This window comes from Triturus cristatus, chromosome 4_1 (genome assembly GCF_964204655.1).
Source record: "Triturus cristatus chromosome 4_1, aTriCri1.1, whole genome shotgun sequence".
NCBI lineage: Eukaryota > Metazoa > Chordata > Amphibia > Caudata > Salamandridae > Triturus > Triturus cristatus.
In genome coordinates, this window is record NC_140585.1 from 115,192,041 (window position 1) to 115,213,540 (window position 21,500).

At 47.1% G+C, this 21,500-nt stretch overlaps 2 non-coding genes across 2 annotated transcripts; both read left to right on the forward strand.

Moving 5' to 3' along the window:
* The first annotated feature begins 20,227 nt into the window (after positions 1-20,227).
* TRNAQ-CUG (transfer RNA glutamine (anticodon CUG)) lies at positions 20,228-20,299 on the forward strand. Its single transcript has one exon. It is a non-coding gene; the product is annotated as a tRNA-Gln (tRNA).
* Positions 20,300-21,142: 843 nt separating this feature from the next.
* Positions 21,143-21,215, forward strand: TRNAR-CCU (transfer RNA arginine (anticodon CCU)). The gene has a single exon. It is a non-coding gene; the product is annotated as a tRNA-Arg (tRNA).
* The last annotated feature ends 285 nt before the right edge of the window (positions 21,216-21,500 follow it).

Below are 21,500 nucleotides of genomic sequence, written 5' to 3' on the forward strand. Positions count from 1 at the left end.
AAAAGATGTACCTTTGGCAGAAAGTGACTTTGTGATGTTTGTTGATGGGTCATGTTTGAGAACAGATGAAGGAGTACTAAGTGCAGCATATGCAGTATGCACAGTCGCAGCAGTGTTGGAAGCATCCTAACTGAAGGGAGTAAAATCAGCACAAGTAGCGGAATTAGTGGCCCTATCAAGAGCATGTAAGATCGGGAAAAGTGTGAGAGTGACTGTGATAACTGACAGCCAGTATGGCTTCGGGGTTGTCCATGATTTTGGCCAACTATGGCTACAAAGAGGTTTCCTAACCTCAAGTGGAACCCCTATTAAGAATGCTGAAGTGGTTGGAAAATTGCTTGAGGCGAATCAGCTGCCTAGACAATTGGCTGTGGTGAAATGTGCTGCTCATAGTCTAGGTGGTGATTACATCACCACGGGAAATAGATACGCCAATGACATGGCACAATATTGCGCACGCAATCAAACTTCTGTCAATCGGGCTAAGGAAAGGGAAATGTTTTCTTGTTCCTTGATGTTTACTAACATTGTGGGAACTTGGGAAGAAGTAAGACAATTGCAGGAAGAAACAGGAGATGAGGAAATGAAACAGTGGGTAAAAACAGGATGTGCCCCAAGAGAAAAGGATCATGTGTGGGTTTATCGAGATGGAAGACCAGTTATGCCTGATAGCATGATGTCTACCATGGCACAAATGTATCATGGCCAGGGACACATAGGGAGAGATGCTATGATCAGGTCATTTAAGCAGACCTGGTACAATCCAAACTTTAGACTTGTCGCAGAAAGTCTATGTCAGAGATGTCTAATATGTCAGCAATTCAATCCTGGGAGAAAGACAGTAGTGAGTCTAGGAACAATAGGCCAAGAAGGAGGGCCTTTTACCAGAATGCAAGTGGACTTCATTGAAATGCCTCCCTGTAACAGATTGAGGTATGTCCTGGTTATGGTCTGCCTGTTATCTAGATGGGTGGAAGCATTTCCAACCAGAAGAAATGATGGGATGACAGTGGCAAAGCTACTTTTGAGAGAATTCATCCCCAGGTTTGGGTTTCCAGTGACCATTGAATCAGACAGAGGGGGACATTTCCATAATGAGATTGTAAAATTGATTTGTGAAGCATTGAATGTACAACAAAAACAACATTGTGCCTACCGACCAGAGGCTTCTGGTGTGGTTGAACAGATGAATGGTACTATCAAAAATAGAATTGGGAAAATGTGTTTAGCCACAGGTATGAAATGGCCTGATGTCTTGCCTCTAGTACTCATGACTATTAGATCAATACCAGACAGAACTACAGGATTGAGTCCTCATGAAATAATCATGGGACGCGCCATGAGACACGTTTTTATACCAGTCAACAAGCTGGTGACTATAACTGATGACATGGTATTGGAGCACTGTAAAAACCTGGCTGACGCAGTTCATTCTGTGTTTCATGAGGTTGGAGCGGATGCCACCACCCTTGAAAAGAAGCCAGCCCATGATCTGAGCCCAGGAGACTGGGTAAGGATAAAAGTCCACAGAAGAAGAAACTGTTTGGTTCCAAGGTGGGGAAAACCAAGACAAGTCATTCTGACCACGACAACAGCTGTGAAGTGTGCTGGACTGAAAAACTGGATCCATGCCAGCCATACTTTGAGGATACCAAATCCATTGGACAGTACAGAAAAAGAATATTATGACGAATCAGAGTCAAGTACTGAGTCAGATGATGAAGAATCAAAAACACAAGAAAACTCTGTAAGGGGGGAAACAGAACCAAGTCTAGCATTGGTCCCCAGAAGTAGCTCTCTGAGAAGAAGATTGCAGATTTCTGATACCAGCTCAGATTCTGAAAACGAACAAGGGACACAAGGCCCTAGAAAAGAACATAGAAAGAAGAAAGGAAAAGATAATGAAGAAGCAGTAAAAGAAATTCGGGAAAAGGAAGTTCCAGATGAAAGACTGAGAGAAATTCCACCTGAAATAACAGATTTAAGTGAGCAAAGGACAGGTACAGAGAGAGATGGACAGATTGCTGCAGAATACCCCCGAGGAGGTGTAGGGAACTGCAACATCCAGTTAGGTGAAGGGACAAGTAGTCAGCAGGAAGATTGCGTGTCGGAGACCCGAGGAGGGTCAGAAGTAGGGAAAACAAAACAAGTGGTGGAAAAAGAAGTTGTTGAATAGAAAAAGCAAGTTGAGACAGAGTTTGAAGAAAGCGAAAATGAAATACCTGAAGGTTGGGTTCTAAGAAAGAGAGCATGGAGAAAGGAAAAGAACAACAAAGGGGGTAAACTGAAAAGAATTGCAAAGGACGATGTATGGCCAAATAAAATAAAGAAATTGAGATATCGTCTGACCCGAATGAATTCACCAAGGGCTGAACAGATGAATGAAGTGACCAGTCAAGAAAAATCGAAAGAAGAAGAAACGATTCTGAATAAAGAAAGTAAAAGAACCAGAAAGCCTAACCAGAAGTATAAGTCACCAGAATGGACGTATGTGGCTCTGCCTGAAAAGGGAGAAGAGGCAGATAGTCAAGGAAATCCAGAGGAGACTGTACTGAGAGTGGTCAAAGAAGAAGATGATTCAGAAATCCTGAGAGTTCTCTTGTCCGACATTGGAGAAGAAGAAGCGGAAGTTCAGGAAATTCTGTATCCAGATTACGAGAAGGAGGCAAAGAATGATGAGATGCCAAACTGAATAGATCAAGAAAGCTGTTGATGAAGAAGATAAGGAATTGAGGCAAAAAGATAGATACTGGTAGAACCAAATAGGTGGTTAGAGCCTTAGGTTAGAAAACTAGTTGTGAAGTGGAAGAGGCTAAGTCAAAAGACACGGTCTATTTTAACAAAGATGGCTAACATAGATAGTAGCAAAGGTAGATGTACATTCATGAACATATGGTGTAAAATGTGTTGTTGTTGTACAGGATTATTAATGCTTCTATGGAGCATACTTGCTCTTCTAATTTCTTTTACGGTTACTATAGACACACTAGAAGGACACACTGAAAACATTACTAACATAGGGAAGATTCAAAAGGTAGTTCCGACTAGAATAGATAATAATTATTTACATAAAGATAGGTCTATTAATGATTTTTCAAATAATGTGTTTTCAAAGTTATTGTATGAATATGTAAAGACCATGGACGTAAGGGACTGCTACGTATGCATGCAGTTACCTGCATCTGTGTCAGAGGGAGTGACTTATCATCACCTTCCAGCAACGTATGGAATAACATGTAGTGTAATAGCTAGTTTATTTTATCAGATGGGAAAATTAGAATATTATTTTTCAGATGTAGATAACATTTTTGCGCAAGTGCCTGCTAATAACAAACTAAACAAGGTAAAACCTGCTAAGGTATTAGGTGAATTTTTCTTAGAAACTAAAGAACTAACATTAGAATATATATTTAAAAACAATTTGACTTGCAGTTTGAAGAAAGAGGAAAAGACATTCTTAGACATGGTTGAGGAAAGGAGAATGAAAATGCAAAGAAAGGCATCTGAAGGAAAGGTGGAGAAAACAGTCTGGGATGTAGAGATGGAGAAACATTTGAAGGGTGAAACTAATCCAACTCTGGCTTTAGATTGGCCCCAGAAAAGAAAATTGTGTATTAGAAGAAATCAAACTGTATATGATAATTACTTTTTAGGTAACAGTGAGTGCCATGATACATATCGAATCATGGGAGGATGGGGATTTAAAGGTGGAAGAGATCCAGTCTTTCCAGGACTGTATTTCATTTGTGGCAACTGGGCATATTATCGTTTGCCAGACCACTGGTATGGCACATGTTACGTAGGCCTGGTTTTTCCAAAAATCTTTCACATGGATAGAGGAGAAGATGGTGTACATAGCTTAGGTAATCATTTAGTACGGAGAATCTTGGGCAGAAATGTTGGGAGACATTTTTGGAGCATTGATACCAGCAGTGGGAATATCTCTGAATGCAAACAAAATTAGAAGATTATCAACAGTAGTGGGTCGCTTGTCAACAAGCACCGCTGGAGGATTTTTATTGGTAAATACTGAAATGGTTGCCATGCGTGCTATGGTAATGCAAAATCGACTTGCCCTTGATATACTATTGGCAAAAGAGGGTGGGGTCTGTGGAATGCTGAAAGTTCAACATTGTTGTACTTACATTCCTGACGAAAGCAAAGATAAGAAAATTTACATTAAAAACATTACAGAATTGCATGACGGCATTACACCACTGGAGGTTGAAGGTGTTTGGGAAAAGATTGGAAAGAAGATATCAGCTATTAAAAATTTATTAGTTAAGTTAGGTAGTACCTTTATTGGTAAAATATTGTTTCCACTAACATGTGTGCTTTTCATAATATTAGTGATAAGATTAGGTTGTATTTGTTGTAAAAATAAGAAAACTAAGAAAAGAGTCAAAAGAGAAAATTTAAAAAGAAAAGACAAGGAACAGGAGAGAGAATTTGAAGAGATTGAATTAGAAGAGTGGAAGGAGAGTATGTATAAAACAACAAAAAGCAAAGAATAGGGGAAACTGAATTATGAATAAGGGCAAGAACACATTTTGGAAAATCCTATAAAAGAGAACAAAAACTTTTTGTGATGTTGTGGTGATAAAATCACCAAAGGGGGGATTGCTGGAGCGGGTAATTCTAAAAAATTTTGTATACCCTCTTCATAGTGCATGTTTATATTAATATGATTAATTAACTAATAGTAATCTTATTGACTGATTTGCCGTGAATACTTACTAACCTTACTAATATATGAATTACAAGTGGGGTCTGCTTTTGAATGGCCTAATTAATATGTAAACTAAAACCTGTACGCATACTAATAATAGACATTTTGAATATTGCATGATATATGTTGCTTTTGTGATGTATTGGTGATTTGTGCTTTTAAAGTGAGTATAATCCGCATTGAGTGTTGCATTCTGCTAGATTAATACACACACATATGGGTATTAGCGAGGGAATAACATGTTATTAGTCATTTCTATGTATTAATTATGTTTTTGTGTTTCTTTGCTTAAGTTGACTATTTGGGCCTATCTTAAAATGGCCGCCTCCTGTACTCGACACGACCTAAGCCGCGCCATGCGGTTCTGGGTGAAGTGCGCCTGCGCTAACTTTAGCAACAGTGGCCTCGGCATGACCCTAACCAGACTGTGCCCACCAAGGACACCCTGGGAAACAAGCCAGTTTTCCAGAGGAACAATAAGACGCCTTCTAAAAACCGGAACAATCAGGACCGATGACCTAAGAGACATTATTTTGTGGGAACCCTGTCATGCGATCTTGGACTAACCGATCAGGAGAAGCGAAAACCAATATTTGATACAATATCCTGTCGATTTTCCCTATAAATTATGATAGAATAGTGAGGTTGACGGAATGAAGCTTTTTAGTTTTCCTGACGTTATGCTGACTGAGAGGACAGTGACACTGCAGGACAGCTGTTTCCCTGAATCTTTTGACAAACTGAACTGATGCCCAACTTCCTGATGAACTGAACTCTTGAATAAAAAGGGCATAGAGTGACAGAACGACTGAATTTGACTTAGAGGATGACAATTAGCCAGAATAGGTAAATATGATGGTCGACTGCTTGAATAACCAACAATTTAATTTGCATTAATTAGATAAAGATTGATTTGATTTATTACAGAATGAGTTGGGTTGTTGTTTATGAAAATGTATAAATTCAAAGTGAGTAGAGAGTTAGAAAATTCACCTAAACCAGCAACTAGCTGATCCATCTCCAACATATGAGAGGAGTACCGAAGTTGGAATTTAGCACCTAATGAGTTATAGAAGGTTATGTAGATTTATTGCGCATAAGGGTCGAGAGGTATTTCCTTTCATATCAGCGGATGGAACAATCGTCTCCTGTGAAAAGCAGGCCGATGATGAGTGAATGTTGGTGTTATGGGCCCCACCAGCGAATGTATTGATTGAGTGTGTTTGTGAGATCTTTGGTCTGTGACGGAGGGAGGGATTTTGTATTCCACGCTGCATCAGGAGCACCATACTGCTAAGTGTGCCCAGGCCCCGGTCAGTTTCCGAGCCTTGGGTTCAGTCGGGGCCTCCCACCGGGTCCAAGTCCCTGCAGCGTACGCCCCAGCTACCCAGGTCAAGGATGAGCTGCAATGTTCAAGCATTCGGATGCGTGTTTTGACACCCGACCGCTGGTCGGATGCGCCCTCCCCTTATTGTTGGCATACAAGGGGCTGCGTACCGCCCCAGCACAACTGCAAGTCTGGGGGGGCTTTCAGCTACAATTGGTGCCTGGTGTCAGACACGAACGCTGGTCTGCGCGCCGCCCCAGCATCAAGGGCCCTCAGCAGGATCCTTTCCTCTGGGCACCATGTGTGGGCGGGCAGCAGCTGCATGATCAGCGGCAGAATCTCCTTAGCTGAAAACTATGCGAAACTCAAGACAGAGGCTCAACCTTGGCGAGTAATCAAGTGAAACACTACCTTTGAGGCGCGTAGAACGCATCGCACAAGGGTTTAGGTTATATTTCAGGAAGTTATGATTTATAGGTGTGCATATATTATTATAGACCCTTCCAACTCTTATAGACCCGTAGAGCTAGGGTATGGGTCTGTGCTGGAGTCCCCCCTCTTTTTGCAATGTGGGTGGTTGCCCTGCCCATGGCCTGGTGGACAGTGTGCTTGGTATACTAGCGGCAAGGGGTTGGGTCAGGCATGCCAGCAGGACAAGACAGAGTTCTGTCAACAAAAGGGGCACCCAGAGGTTTCTCTCTAGAGCAAAGAAACAGGTGGCACAAGTATGGCTCGTTGCCATTGGGGTGGGCAGCTTGAGTTGTAGAAGTGCGTCTTGTGGCCAGAGCTGTTGGCTGTGCAGCAGTGTAGCCGGGTTTCAGGTTCAGGTGAATTCCTGTGCATGATTCGGGGCATGAGGCGCCAGGCGAAGCCCTCGCATAACAAGTAGTGTCGGGGGAGCTTCTGCACATGTTGTGCACTGTGCTGTGCCGAGCGGCATCGGGTCGGTGAGCGGCACCAAGGCCCATGCGGGGGGTGTGGGTGTCCCAGGCTGGCCTTGGCGCTTCCACTCTCAATGCAAAGTCACATAGTGGTAATGATTTTGCCCCCCCACACACATTGTCGCTTCTACTGGCCCCTGGGACCCACCTTATGCTGGGTGCTGTGGTCTCCTAGCTGTACGGAGGATAGGAGCTGGCGCAGTAGGTGAACAGCCATTACTTCCCGGCTGTTAGTGCGCATACCGTATGTATGTATGTATCGCGTATTTGTATAGCGCAAAACTGTCACCCGAAGGGTATCCTGGCGCTTTAACATTCTACCAATAGTACGCGAAAATACAATGACCCAGAAATTAATCTAACCTAGGAAAAAGATACGTTTTTAGTCCTTTCCTAAAAGAGGACAGATCCCCCTTACTTCTCAGCACTAGAGGTAGGGAATTCCAACATTTGGCTGCCACAAATCTGAAAGACCGTCCACCCATCCGTGCCCTCAAGACCCTTGGAACCAACACCAAGTGTGCTGACATTGATCGAAGGGAACGTGTGGGCACGTACCACGCAAACATTTCCTGCAACGGTACGGGCCCTTGCCCATGAAGCCCTTTAAACACCAAACACAGTGCTTTGAAAACAACCCGCTGTGAGATAGGCAGCCAGTGAAGGTCTGCCAGCGCCGTGATGGAAGAGTCTGAGCGGCGCCGAGAAAGGGCTAACTTAGCAGCCATGTTCTGCACTCGTTGCAGTTTGCCCACCAAATTAGCAGGTGCCCCTAGCAACAGTGCGTTGCAATAATCCAACCTACTTAATATGATGCCACGCACCACCTCAGGCCGAGCATGAGCCGGTAGCAGCGGAAGGATCTTCCATAACATACGGAGCAACGCCATGCAGGTAGCCACGGTCTTATTTACAAAAACCTCTAATTGAAGATTGGGCCCGAACATCACCCCCAAATTCCGGACGGAGGTTGCTGCCGAAGAAGCCTCCTGGAATGAGGTAGGCCAAAAATCAAGTGGCAGTGGCCGAAAGACACGGTCCATCGAGCAATGCATTACCTCTGTTTTGGAGCTGTTAAATTGCAAAGAGTTTTGCCTCAGCCAATCTGCGGTTGCTGCCATGCACTGATGGAAAATCTCCAGAGGCACTGCATCCTTACCCTCGATAGAGAAAATAAGCTGCATGTCATCAGCATAATTGATGACCGCAATGCCAAATGACTTAATCAGGGTTACCAGAGGCCGGAGATATAAATTGAACAAAATAGGGCTGATGGCAGACCCTTGAGGGACACTCTGCCCCACCATCTTAATGCCAGATTGAAACGGTGGCAAGGCTACTACCTGGCGTCTGTCTCCCAGATAGGAGACCAGCCAATCACGGGCCATACCTATCACCCCAGTTTCTTCAAGTCTTCTGACCAGGATGCCGTGGTTGACCGTGTCGAACGCGGTCGACATGTCGAGCAGTACTAAAAAGGCTGCTCGTCCAATGTCGACTCGCAAACGAAGATCATCCAAAACGGTCACCAGGGCGGACTCAGTACCATGAGCTGGTCTAAAGCCGAACTGAGTCACGACCAGACAGGCATTAGTCTCCAAAAAACCGGACAGATGTTTAGTGACCAGTTTCTCCAGAATCTTTATGGGGAAGGGGAGCAGCGATATAGGTCTATAATTCGCTGGGCAGGTGGGGTCCAAAGTTTCTTTCTTCAATAATGGGGAGACTACCGCGAGTTTCCAACTCTCCGGGACTCGTGCCGTGACAAGGGACTGGCAGCAGATGGCATGTAGCGGGGGAAAGAGCTCCGCCTGAAATAATTTCCAGTATTTGTGTGGCAATGGGTACCGTTACTATGCAAGCATTACAATGCATGCGTTGTAACAACGTGTAGCCATTACTACGCGTGTTATTACAACGCATGCGTTGTACGTATCGCAATAACTGCGGTGAAGTAATTTCCTACCTTTGTTTCCACTGTTATCACGTGATGTGCCAGGCAGGGGGAGTGGTGACAAGGAGCGGCGGATTAAGGATTGTGAGAGCGGGACCAGCCGTCATGGAGGGAGTGTTCAAAACCTACGAGGAGGCTGTCAGGAAAGGTAAGCCGGGGCGTTGTTTTAGGGAAGTGTAGTTTTCTTTGTGTAGTGTAATGTAGTGTATTTGTGTTTACAGTAGTGTAGGGGGTCGTTAAGGGTAGTGTTTTGTGTAGTGTAGGGTAGTGTAGGGACTGGACTGGGGGTAGGGGCAGTGTCGTGCTGGGGGTACAGTTTTAGGGTTTAGAGTAGTGTGGAGCTTGTGTAGTGTAGGGTACTGTTTTAGTGTTTAGGGTAGTGTCGGGATGTCATGTAGGGTAGTGTTTGGGAGTAGGGACAGGACTGGGGCTCGGGGTAGTGTCGTGCTGGGGTAGTATTTTAGGGTTTAGGGTAGTGTTGTTGTGTTAGTATAGTGTAGGTTACTGTTTTAGTGTTTAGTGTAGTGTCGGGGGGTTGTGATGGGTAGTGAATGAGTGTAGGGACCGAAGTGGGGGAATGTGTATGTTCGTGCAGGGGATAGTGATTTAGGGTTAAGGGTAGTGTAGTGGTGTTTCACTAGTGTAGGGTAGTGTAGTGTTTGAGTGTTTTGGTAGTGTTTTCCATTTTTAGATGTGTTGGGTGGTATATTTCTATTTATTATTTAAAGTAGTGTTGTGTTTTAAACATTTTAAAAAGGGGTTAAATGTCTTTTTTTTATATGACACGTTATTCCGCTTACCATTTTTATTACTAGGCAAGTTTTTACTTCGTATACATTAACACTTTCAATGTAATGGTATGCGAACTAAAAACTTGCGTAGTACCGGATATTGCTAAGTAATAATCGCGTAGTAATGGCCTGCGAAATAACATGTCATATTCGGCGCAGTAGAGCGACAAGTAGTGCCTTTGGCCTGTGGAGGATACATGGCAGTGGTGGAGTCAGTTTCCACTCCGCACACCGCGACTGCACTCAACCTGGGGACTGAACTGTGCCACTCTGGTTTAGAGCGAGGGGCACAGGAGCTGGCGCTATAGGGCGAGGGGTACTGTCGCTGGCCTGCGGGCTGAAGAGGAGTTTACAGAGGTTCATTTACTCCTCTGTAAGTATCGCCAATGTTCATAAAGACGTTTATCATTCAGTCTGCAAGGTGGCTCCTGCAGGTTTCCCATCCACTCTTTTACCGCTTTTTGAGGGTGCGGCTGGTACTCTCTGGGCTGATAAGCATCGGGCTTGCTGAAATGGCAAGGGTTTGTTTGGTAGAAATGCAAGGTTGTTAATAGTAGCCGTAACGCGCAAAGTATTTTACGTTCAAACTGGCAACGTGTCCTTCAAGCCACTAACAGTTTCAGCACACAATTGCTTAGACGAAGGGGGAAATACTAAAGTTGTTGGATGATTTATTGGGGCTTTAATTAGTTTTGCAATGAGTCAATGCGGTCCTTAGCCAGCGCCACCGCACTATTGATAGCACCCATTGCCGATGACAAACAGGAGGTCATTCGGGGAGCAAAGAGAACCCCCTTGCCTTCATCACCTTCATGCTGGTCGGGAGCGTGAATTACTGCAATCCCGTATAAGAGGCCCATAGGCTTCTGTGCTCCACGCGGTGAAAATTATTACCAGGGAGAGGGCGACGAGATGGTGTAGAAGATGCACCTTAGTCCATGTGTGAAGACAATTGTATGCACCATCATGGGGACCTCCACACGCCTAAGTGGGGCAGGCGGTGATTATGAAATGCGCCCTGCTGCAAGTGTTTAGTAGGCTACACTGCTGATCAAGTTGACGCATAATGTGTTATGCAAAGTACAGTTCCCACCAGTGACCACTGGGTTTGCTAATTGGGGGATGCTGCCAGGGGAGATTTAAAGTCTGTCGTCCAGGGGCCATAGTTCCAGTATTAGGTGTTTCATCCCTCTGTTGGTCAGCTTGTCCACTCCTCCCTGGCGAGGTTGTTCCCTGGTCTACCGTGGCTGTATTGAAATGATGGCTCTGGCGGTTTGATGTAACTTCCCCCGTTAGGCCCACCTGAGAGGCGTTGAGATGTTGGTGGGAAGCCTGAGTGTAGGGGGTTATGCCGATGTGGGTCTCAGGGTTAAGATGTGAGGGATTAACCAAGACAGTGACTGCAGGACCGTTTTTTGGAAATCCACGGTCAACTCTGTTCTACATGATGAGGGTTGTATTTGCATTTCTGGGCCAGGGCAGGGAAGGGTCCTAATGTGCAATGCCTCTAAGGCATGAAAGTTGTGTGCGGCCTGAGATTCTAAGCCAGCTAGCTTCTCTTCGATCTTGCTTAGTCTAAGTGAGATGGGGTTCAGCATGTTTGACACTAAGGTTACAAATCTCTGCCACATGTCCTCGTTCATCAAAGGGCTCTCAGTTTGTTTGGGAGTTAGTGGGGGGCTTGCTCCACCTTTGCATAGCCAATAGGTTTCGCCTTTGGGACCTTATAAGTGTTTAACCATCCAACGGTCGATGTTGTTGCACCAAGGATATTGTTCTGCATAACTAAATACTTATAAGGTCCCAAAAGCGAGACCTATTGGCTACTCCTATCACACAAGCTGGTATCACACCACAAACATTCTTTAATATTAGGCCTTCGGACTAAGGGGTGGAAGCCCTACTCAGTCCCAATTATATAATGTCCAAATCCACGTAGGTGTTACAAAATCATACATACATAAATAACGTAGTAAATTAAAAGATGTAACAGACAGATAAAAAAGGGGGGAAAGTATTTAAAGTGTGCTCACGAGAATAATGGAGGGGGGAGGATGTAAGGTGGACGGTTAAGAGATCTCCGAGGCAGGAGCCAAAGAGGATAGAAACAGAGAGAGAGATGAAACTAAGAGATAAATGTACCCTGAGACCACCGTGGAGTGGTCAGTAGCGCTTTACAGCAATCCCGCATAAAACAAATGAAACTCAAATAAAGGTAGGGGGGATGAATGCTTGAATTGGTGCCCTCTGGAAAGCACTCCATCCATATCTTCTGAAAAAAAACAGGATTAAAGTAAAGAAACCCCATTAAAATAGTAAGAGGCGCAGTCAGAGCGCCTGAAAAATTATGTATACAGTCAGGGAAACAAGTGTACAGATGTCAGAATGACTTACGGTAAAATGCAGTACATGATGCGTGTAACGACTGCGAGGAAACCCGTCCAGGAACTTATGCGCCTACCTCCGTGTTACAGGCTTTCTACGAGCTTTCTCTTGCTGTGATGTCTTTGGCCTTTTATTCTGGGTTTTTACATTACATTTTATTTTTCACTCTGTCCTTTCCAAGTAGAAAATCAATTATAAGATGTAAAAACATACACTGGAGAGTCAGGGTGGAAAAATTCAATGAAGAATAATGATGTACACATTTTGAAACAAAAAAAAGCCTGTACGACATTGCATAAAGAGATTTCCTTAACTGCCTATAAAATATACAACCGCTTTGGGAAATGGCCCTGTTTAGGTCTCGCGAGCCAAAGGCTCGAAGAGACATTTTATATCTGGGCTTTTTCAAAGTGCTGCCGTGGCCTAAAGCTACAGTGCACGTGAACGTGCACGCGCGCAGCGCCATGTGTCTTTCCTCCGTAATCTCGATCACTTTCACTTTCGCTGCCGCGTCATTGCCAAAGCTTGTGTATGTATTAAGGCCACATTCAGGGATTTCTTACAGCGTGAACGATCTTCGAGTAAACAATTAACATCCCACCAGGGAGGTTCTATGCAGTCGAGGCCAGACCGATACCAAGGCAACCTCTTGAGCTCTGCAATTCATGATTCTGTAAGAACAGCTCGTAACTTTGTTTGGTTTCATCATCAGTCAGTTCCGATTTTATCTACAGTTTCATGACTCTCCACGCACTAATCTCGGTTTTAATTATGGTGTCCAGTTTAATGACGGAGGGTCGTGATTTTATCAACCTCTGCCCCCTCACGCCGTCCTTACGCACCCCTCCGTCTAACAGCCTCTCGCCCCCTCTTTCTTTACCATTCTCTCTGTCATCCGATCTCTTTACTCTTCCTGTCTGTACACCTTCTGCCTCTTACTCTCCCTGTCTCGATCTTACTCTCCGTTGTGGTCTCTGCCTCACCGGCGTCTCCCCTCCCATCCGCCTCTGTTTTCGTTTTGTCGTTTTCTTTCCTTCCCCGCTCCACCACGCTTTGCCCTCCTGCACTCTTCTGCCGTCGCCACTTCGCTCCCTTTCTGTCGAACCTTTCCCTCCCCTTCCTTCTGCTCGTTGCTTCTTCCCAGTCATTTCTCGCCCCTTCATTCTCCCCTCGCCCGCTCCCTCTCCACCCTCGGTCTCTCCCTCTCCACCCTCTTCCCTCGCTCTCCCTTCTCCCGTGAGAGGGCAGGTGCAGGGGTGGGAGTCAGTGGCAGTCGTCTTTAGCACATTAACCTTTTCCGGGCTGTGCACAGGGGTCCAGACACATTACAAATGGTCAGCTTTAATCATGATGTCAGCTCATTAACCCGCAGAGACCCCTCACTGCAAAACCATTTCAGAGCCAGTCCTTCATCGCCGGGTTCGGCCGCGCCTACATCCCTGTCCGTACAAACAGTCCCGCCTGTCTAAGTCGACCTGCTTGGCCCCAGCCCTGCCTGCCCCGCGTGCCTCGCCATCCTGCCTCTGCCTTCACCCAGTTCTGTGCTTTCATCTCTGCCTGTCCTTTTAGACCTGATAGTCCCCGGCCCTGCCTTCAGCTGTGCTTTCATCCCTGCCTGCCCCAGCCCTGCCCGCCCCGTTCCTTCGCCCTCCCTGTCCACCCAAACCCGCCTGCCCGTAACCCTCTAGCTCTCTGTCCTGCCTGTCTCCTCCCCTCCCCCTCCCGCCTTGCCGATAGCAACACATTGCTTTCCACTAGCTTTTTGTTTGACACTCTTATTTTTGGCCCCATCTTCGATGGTTTTTATTTGTGTTAGCCTGTCCTTGCTCTTAGCCTAGTTATCTCTCCGACTCATTTAAATATTCTGCAAGTGTCGGATTTTCGGGGACTTTCTTCTTTTTCTAAAAGCCCTCAATGAGAGTGCATGTGTTTCGCCCATGCTTTGCGTTTTCCCACTTCTCACAGCACATTTCGCTCCCTAGAATTATAAACAAAATATTTTCCACCACTTTGTCTTAAGCGGTCACTTTGATGGAGGTTTGCACTTTAAGCCTCTATAATGTGCCCTTACTCTCCACGTTGCACTCTTGTTCGTTCACTTCCAGCTCCCCATGTTGCTCTGTCAGTTTGTGTCCGCCACCTGTGCCTTCCAGGCTGCTTCCCCCTGCACACCCGAGTGGTGCTTCTTTCTGCCTGCCCTTTGTGTTGCTTACCCGCTCTCTCAGATTCCACCCCTCTTTTGCTTTCCACAACTGGTTTCTTCCCTCCACCTAATCACGTCGGATCAGTAAAGAAAAAAAAGCATTTGCAATGCAATAGGTCTCGCATTTACTGGGGGACGGGCTACCCACATTTCCTGCTTGTTTTTTTTTCTTCAACGCAGTGCTGTGTGGTATGTTAGTATCCCTCGAATGCAAAGACCAGACTGTAAATAAAGGACACAACATCATTTAAAACAAAAAACCCACTGTACAACTAAATCTGTACAACTGTAATCTGTACAACTAGTATCAATAAATGCGTTTTCAAGAAGTGAACCACTCCATAATTGTCAAGTGTCCCACTCAATAACTGTCAGATATGGCTTTTGCGAGTTGAGTGATCGCCATTCAGATGCCGAGAGGAGCCATCCTGTGCATGTGCATTTTGTATGGACATCCTTATGTTGCAAGTACCTTATACTGCTGGCATAATGTAAAACTCTTTTTTTGCAAGCTCAAGCAGAGCTGTCATTTTGGCTCGATGTTAGCATCTTTATTGCTTCCGTAACTGAAGAGATAACGTGATTTCTATTTGACAGCATTCCTTTCAGATCTGCCGGAACACTGAACAGAAATACTCAAAGCTGTCTGGTACTTGCTTCTTATGCTGCTGTTAAAAGTTTCAGTTACAAAGTCGTTTTCCGGTCCTACCTTTGTCTTTTAAAGAAAGAGGGGGGTCGTAATTTAACTAGAAAACAAACAAACAGGGAAACGTGAAGGGCTGCCTTCTTCAATGACTGTTGAATATTTTCTTTTTCTTACTTTTTTAAAGAGAACAAATATGGAGTTTTTTCTTTATTGTATATGTCTGGAGATAGTTGCTTTACTTACTTATACATTTTATGCTATTTTGTATTTGTATGCATTTCAATGTGAAGCTTCTTTTACCTGAGGTCCTTTGCTGGAGTATATATACACTGCCTTGCTTTTCCCCTCACTCTCCTTCCTTCTGCCTCACGCTGCTCTTCTCATCACTCTCCGCCCTTGTGCCTCATGTTGCTCTTCTCCTCCACACGCTCCATCCTTGTGCCTCACAATGCTCTTCTCCTCACTCTCCGTCCTTCTACCTCACGCTGCTCTTCTCACTCTCCTTCCTTGTGCCTCACACTGCTCTTCTCCTCACTCCCCATCCTTGTGCCTCACACTGCTCTTGTAATCTCTCTCCGCCCTTGAGCTGCTCTTCTCCTCACTCTCCGTCCTTCTTCCACGTGCTGCTCTTCTCCTTACTCTCCTTCCTTCTGCCTCGCGCTGCGATTATCCTCACTTTCCTTCCTTGGGCCTCACGCTGCTCTTCTCCTCATTCCCCTTCCTTGTGCTTCACGCTGCAATTATATTCACTCACTGTACACTGCTGCACGCCGCACACTGCTGCACGCCGCACACTGCTGCATGCCACACACTGCTGCACTACTCACTGCTGCACTACTCACTGCTGCATGCTGCACGACACTGCTGCACGCAGGACGCTGCGTGCTGCACGCCGCACACTGCTGCACACCGCACACTGCTGCACGCCACACACTGCTGCACGCCACACACTGCTGCACGCCACACACTGCTGCACTACTCACTGCTGCATGCTGCACGACACTGCTGCACGCAGGACGCTGCGTGCTGCACGCCGCACACTGCTGCACACCGCACACTGCTGCACGCCGCACACTGCTGCACGCCACACACTGCTGCACGCCACACACTGCTGCACGCCACACACTGCTGCATGCCGCACACTGCTGCATGCCGCACACTGCTGCACGCCGCACACTGCTGCACGCCGCACACTGCTTTTATGCGAGTTTATGCTACTGACATTGTAAATGACAATGCCTTTTATTTGTTTTAAAACCAAAACATAAATAAAAGGCATTGTAATTTTACAATGCCAATAGCTCAAACTCTTATAAATGCGAGACCTATTGCATTGAAAATGCTTGTTTTAAAGTTCTCTTGGAGAGGCTGATAGCAGTACCCCGGGGGGACGTGGGGCTCACCTGGCTCTGCACATAAGCATTGGAATAGTTCATTACGAGTCGCGAGAGTCATCCTATATCCATTAAAAACTGGGCTGTAAAATGCATCAATTGGGCCTATTTTTCCTACGTTTTCTTGGTGAGAACTCCTAAAACAAACCTCCCTCAGGGGCTCAGAGTCAGGAGACCTCCGTTCTTCTGCTTCCACAAAGGAAGACTTTGGAGACGAGGAGTGAAAGAGTTGGAGGCGTGCAGGTAACCCTCCCTGCAGAAGAGGGGATGGGGCGGGGTTATTCTCTGCACTCTTCCTGCTGCTGGTTTTCTGAAAGCTCAGAGAGGGACAGGGTGAGACTGTTGTGTCCTGCGAGACACATTCTAGTGTCTCGACAGGCACTGTTTTAGTAGCCACTCCCCTATGGGAGTGGGCACACACACACACTCCACACCCATCCATCACCGGCGTCACGAGTGACATGACCCGGCTAATAAAGGGGCCCGAGTGCACGTGCTCGTGGCCAGTTCAATACCTTTACTAGCGGTGTCTGCGTCAGTCCTTTGCCAGCATGTGGGCCTAGAGAATACAACATTTGGCGATGAGGCGGGATGCTAATCCCGCGTCCCCGCAGCACAATCCTTCCTTGTACCTCATGAGGAGAAAAGTGACCGCCGCCCGTGCCCGTCGAGTGGGTGAAGCTCAGCACGCGGCCATCTGCCTTTTGGAAGGGAGGCACGGAGACTGCCTGTTTCCTACTCACTGCGGCCCCGGACCATGGAGGAGTGGACGAGCGACCCCGCAGCCGCTGTCGGAATGCCCTGAGATGCGTGAGTCTCCCCACCCTGCACGCGGCGCGACCACCGCCACCCGTTGGCACTCAACGCTGCAAGTAAAGTGCCCGGCGCTCATCACTGGCAGTGCCCAGGAGCGGCCCTTCCACCCCTAAGCCTGGCACTGCTCAGCTGCTGGCCCAGCGCTCAGCAGACCTCCAGCCCCTGCCTGTAGTTGCTCCACAGCATGCACCAGCACAGCCCGTGATAATGGAGGGAGGCTGGCACTTTAGGGAGGGTAGTGAGTGTCCCTGTGCCCCCTCCATCTGCGAGACACCGGCGACCGCCCATGAACCTCCCGACTGTACTGACCCGAAGTGGCACCCTGCGCCTGCAGTCCGCGCAGGAGCACAAAGGCACCGATCATCCCGCAGCGGCCAAACCAGCCGATAATCATGCCGGAGCAACCCTGGTCAGCCCTGCAGCGAGAGAGAGGCCCCATCTCACTTACCTGGCTGACTCATGTGCAGTGACTTGACTCATCCCAGGGTCCGTGCCTTACTGCCCGACCAAGACAAGCGAGACCCGCAACTGTCGGGAAGAGCTGCCTGGCCTCACTGTGATCGCATGCAGAGCCACTTAGTGGCTGGTCAGCGGTAACACACCCGCTGAAAACGAGAGGAGATCAATGCACTGCACTGGAGCCTGTAAAGTGATGGTAGAGCGAGGGGGCCCCAGCAAAAAAAGAAAAAAAAAAAGGAAGAAAAGGGACACGTCGGGAATTCAGGCCAGCTGCGCCCCAAGCATTGAGTAATAACCTGCTGCGTCGTCCAGCAGCAGGCATGGGCGTCCGCAGGGGGGGGGCAAGGAGGGGCACTTGTCCCCCCTGGAGCACCCCTCCTTGCCCCCCCTGCGGCCGCCCCTGCTTTTACGGACGCCTTTTGTCCATAATTCCAGACCCTGCAGGGAGCAGAGGTGTTCCCTGCCAGAGGCCTCAACTCCCTGATGGGGCGCCTCGCACTCCCCCTCGCAGCCCCTCCCGCCCATTGTCATTCTGTCTGTGGCTGATGATCGCAAACAGAATGACAAGGGCCAGTTTGAGCTGCGGCCACAAGCACGAGTGGGTACGTCTGGACACCAAGACCTCCTTTTAACACTGTGTAGCCTGAGAGCAAGGGGTCTTCTGAATGAAGTTCTGGGGGGGAGTCGATGCATTATCCTCCCAATCCAAAAATTGAGGTTGCAGCATAGCCCGGATTTCAGATCCCACTAAAACGTACACAGACTCGTGTCAATAACATATCTATCTGCCAGTATGCGCCCTATCATGTCTGGCAGGACATCCCAACCCTGTGTTTCAATGCCTCATATTCTCCGTACCCCACTCCCCGCGCTCACTGCCTTATATCCCTCTGTACCCCACACCTCACGCTCACTGCCACAACATATCCCTCTGTACCCCACACCTCGTGCTCACTGCCACATATCCCTCTGTATCCCACTCCTCAAACTCACTGCCTGATCGCTCACTTTACCCTGCCATTCATCTTCTACGTGTTCTCTCCCCTTCCTCTCATTCTACCTCTGTTCACCCCCTTAATTCTTTTAGTACCTAACTCCTTTCTCAATACCTCTACTTCTTTTCCTCTTCAGTAACCGCTCTCTGACACATCTCTGAAATTCCTTGATATCAACGCACCCCTTTACCTCAGTCTTTATAATTCCCTCTTCCTCAGCTGTCTCTACCTGTCTCTGACACACCTCTCCCTCTCTCTACCTGGCCCTCTCATGTTCTACGACTGCGTTATTCTCCCCTCTCCAACTTTGATTTACCTGTCTCTGCTCCTGAATCTTTTTCTTCTACACCTCACTTGATTGATTGATTGATGATGTACTTGTAGAGCGCAACTATCACCCTACGGGCATCTTGGCGCTTTAGACTGAGGACTGAAGACTTCTTTGTCTACCCTTCACCCCTTGCTATCCTTCTGTGTGTCTACGGTCTTTACCTGACCCACCTTTCAGTGCCTCTTCCCATTTCGCCTCCCTCCCTCACAGTGCTCTCCTAGCATGCATCTGTTTCTCCCCTCACCACCATGCCTGCCTCTACCCCTCCTTACCTTTCTAACCAGCCTAACTTTCTACCTTCCTGTTATTCCTGGTAGTGAACCTTTCATTTCACGCCTCCGGTTGTATTACCTACGCATTCAAATTCAATTCAAAGTCATTGCTGTGCTCCCAACCCGACATCGAGACCCAGTCCCCTAGTCTGTCAACATGCCCAGATATAACAACAAGCATTGGCATAGCCAATAGGTCTCGTCTTTGGGACCTGCTGCAGAACTAAATACTTATAAGGTCCCAAAGGCGTGACCTATTGGCTATGCCAATGCTTGTTTTTCTCAGCTTGGCCTGAGCATTACCCGATCCTGATTGTCTGCCATTTGAGCCCCGCCCCTAATGATTAACATTAGCCATGCCCCTTCATTTGCCAGGTTAGCACCCCCCTGGAAAAATTTCTGCGGCGCCCATGGCAGCTGGCAGTCTGATGCAACACGAGGAAAGAAAACTACGAGCGGCCAGACTCACAGACAAGGGGCTCTCTGAGCCCCGTCCTCTCTAGTTTTAGATCAGGAAGGGGTCGTCACACCTTCAAGTTAGGGGGGGGGGGTGATCCTCACTAGTTTGGCCACGGGAATCATACGCTGCTCTCGTTAATGTCTATTTCCTGAACAAACAGAAGCCACCGACTTGAAGCCGGTTTCTGTGAGCCACGCAGTCTGTTTCTGTGCTGAAGACATGTTACTTTACACATGTTTACTGAAAGAAATAGCGCTTCTTGGGTTCCGCACTCACTGCACCTTTCTCCACAGGAGATTGCTCCGAATTGTTTTTTATTTTTACCCATTGATAGCATGTTTTCTTTAACTTTTAAATAAGTTCGTTAATGGTAATTTTGTAGCCACATTTGAAAAAAACAAGTTGGTTTCTGAACTGTTAAAGCCATGTTAGCATCAGTGCTGTACACCCCCACCCCCACCCCCCCCCCCCCCCCCCCCCTCGCCCAGCAGGAAAACCTGTGCATGGGGGTGGAGCTTCCAACTGGTTCCATGGTGTAATGGTTAGCACTCTGGACTCTGAATCCAGCGATCCGAGTTCAAATCTCGGTGGGACCTGAGATTTTAATTTGTTCATTAATAAGTTGCACTTTAGCTGACTAGCTGAGTGTTGAAAATAATCAGCAAGTATCTTGGAAAACAAATGCTTACTTTTGTAAAAGCGACCCATAGGGTGCTTTCACTTTAATGGCGCCCCGCCCCTTTCCTTAGACTCGGCTGGTCTAAAGAAAAGGGGCAGCCTCCATTAACCTGAAAGAGAAGCATGAGGCGCTTTAGAAAAAAAAAACGTTAGCAATGCAATAGACTCAGGTCCATGCGAGTCCTGTTGCTTTGCAAAGGCTTCTGTTTATTGTGTCAGTTTTCAGGCTCATGCGCTGCAGCGGAGTGGATGAGTTACCGATTCCAGTAAACTCCACGGACTCAAACTTTAGTCATCACAGGAGTGGGTGAGTCTGATGCTTGGCTTCAATAACAATTAAAGACAAGAGCGTGAAAATATGTATGTAAGATCAGATATAATTTATTCAGTCGTCCAAGCAGAAATCCTGACTTCACTGCGCGCATTTTTCAATCGCACCAGTGGCCGATGGAGAATAGAGTCCTTCCTCTACACCAGACATTGAAGGTTCGGGGCTCATCTGGGGGTGAAAGAAATAGCTATTTTACGGTTGTGTATTCAATGTTGCTGGGGTCTTCACTCTGAAGCACATTAGGGTTGAAACGTGATGGCGAAACCGGTTGACGTAATCGCTGCCATTTAAAATGGTAAGCACCAGAGCAGGGGTGTTTTTAAAGATTGTATATGCGTGTTTTATACCTTAGTAGGAGCGTGGAGTGGGTCGTCACATGTCGTTCATGGAGAAAGATATTATTGCTCCATTGTCCACGCAATATACAAAAGCCCCAGTGGCCTAATGGATAAGGCACTGGCCTCCTAAGCCAGGGATTGTGGGTTCGAGTCCCATCTGGGGTGGATATGTATGTTTTTGTTGTTTATCCATTTTTGTCAGAATCTTCACTCTCAACATTAGCACTGTAAGGTGGGCGTAGGGGGAAGTCGAACGTACATCTAGTTGCCCAATTGCCCATTATGGGGCAGATTTACAAGCCCCTTGCGCCTCATTTACGCCGCCGTTGCATCACTTTTGTGACGCAGCGGCGGCGCAAATCCTGCGCCAAGGTGCGGGGTACTTACAACGTGACGCATCTGGGAGATGCGTCACGTTGTAAAGCCCTGCGCCACAAGTAGGCGTTCCTG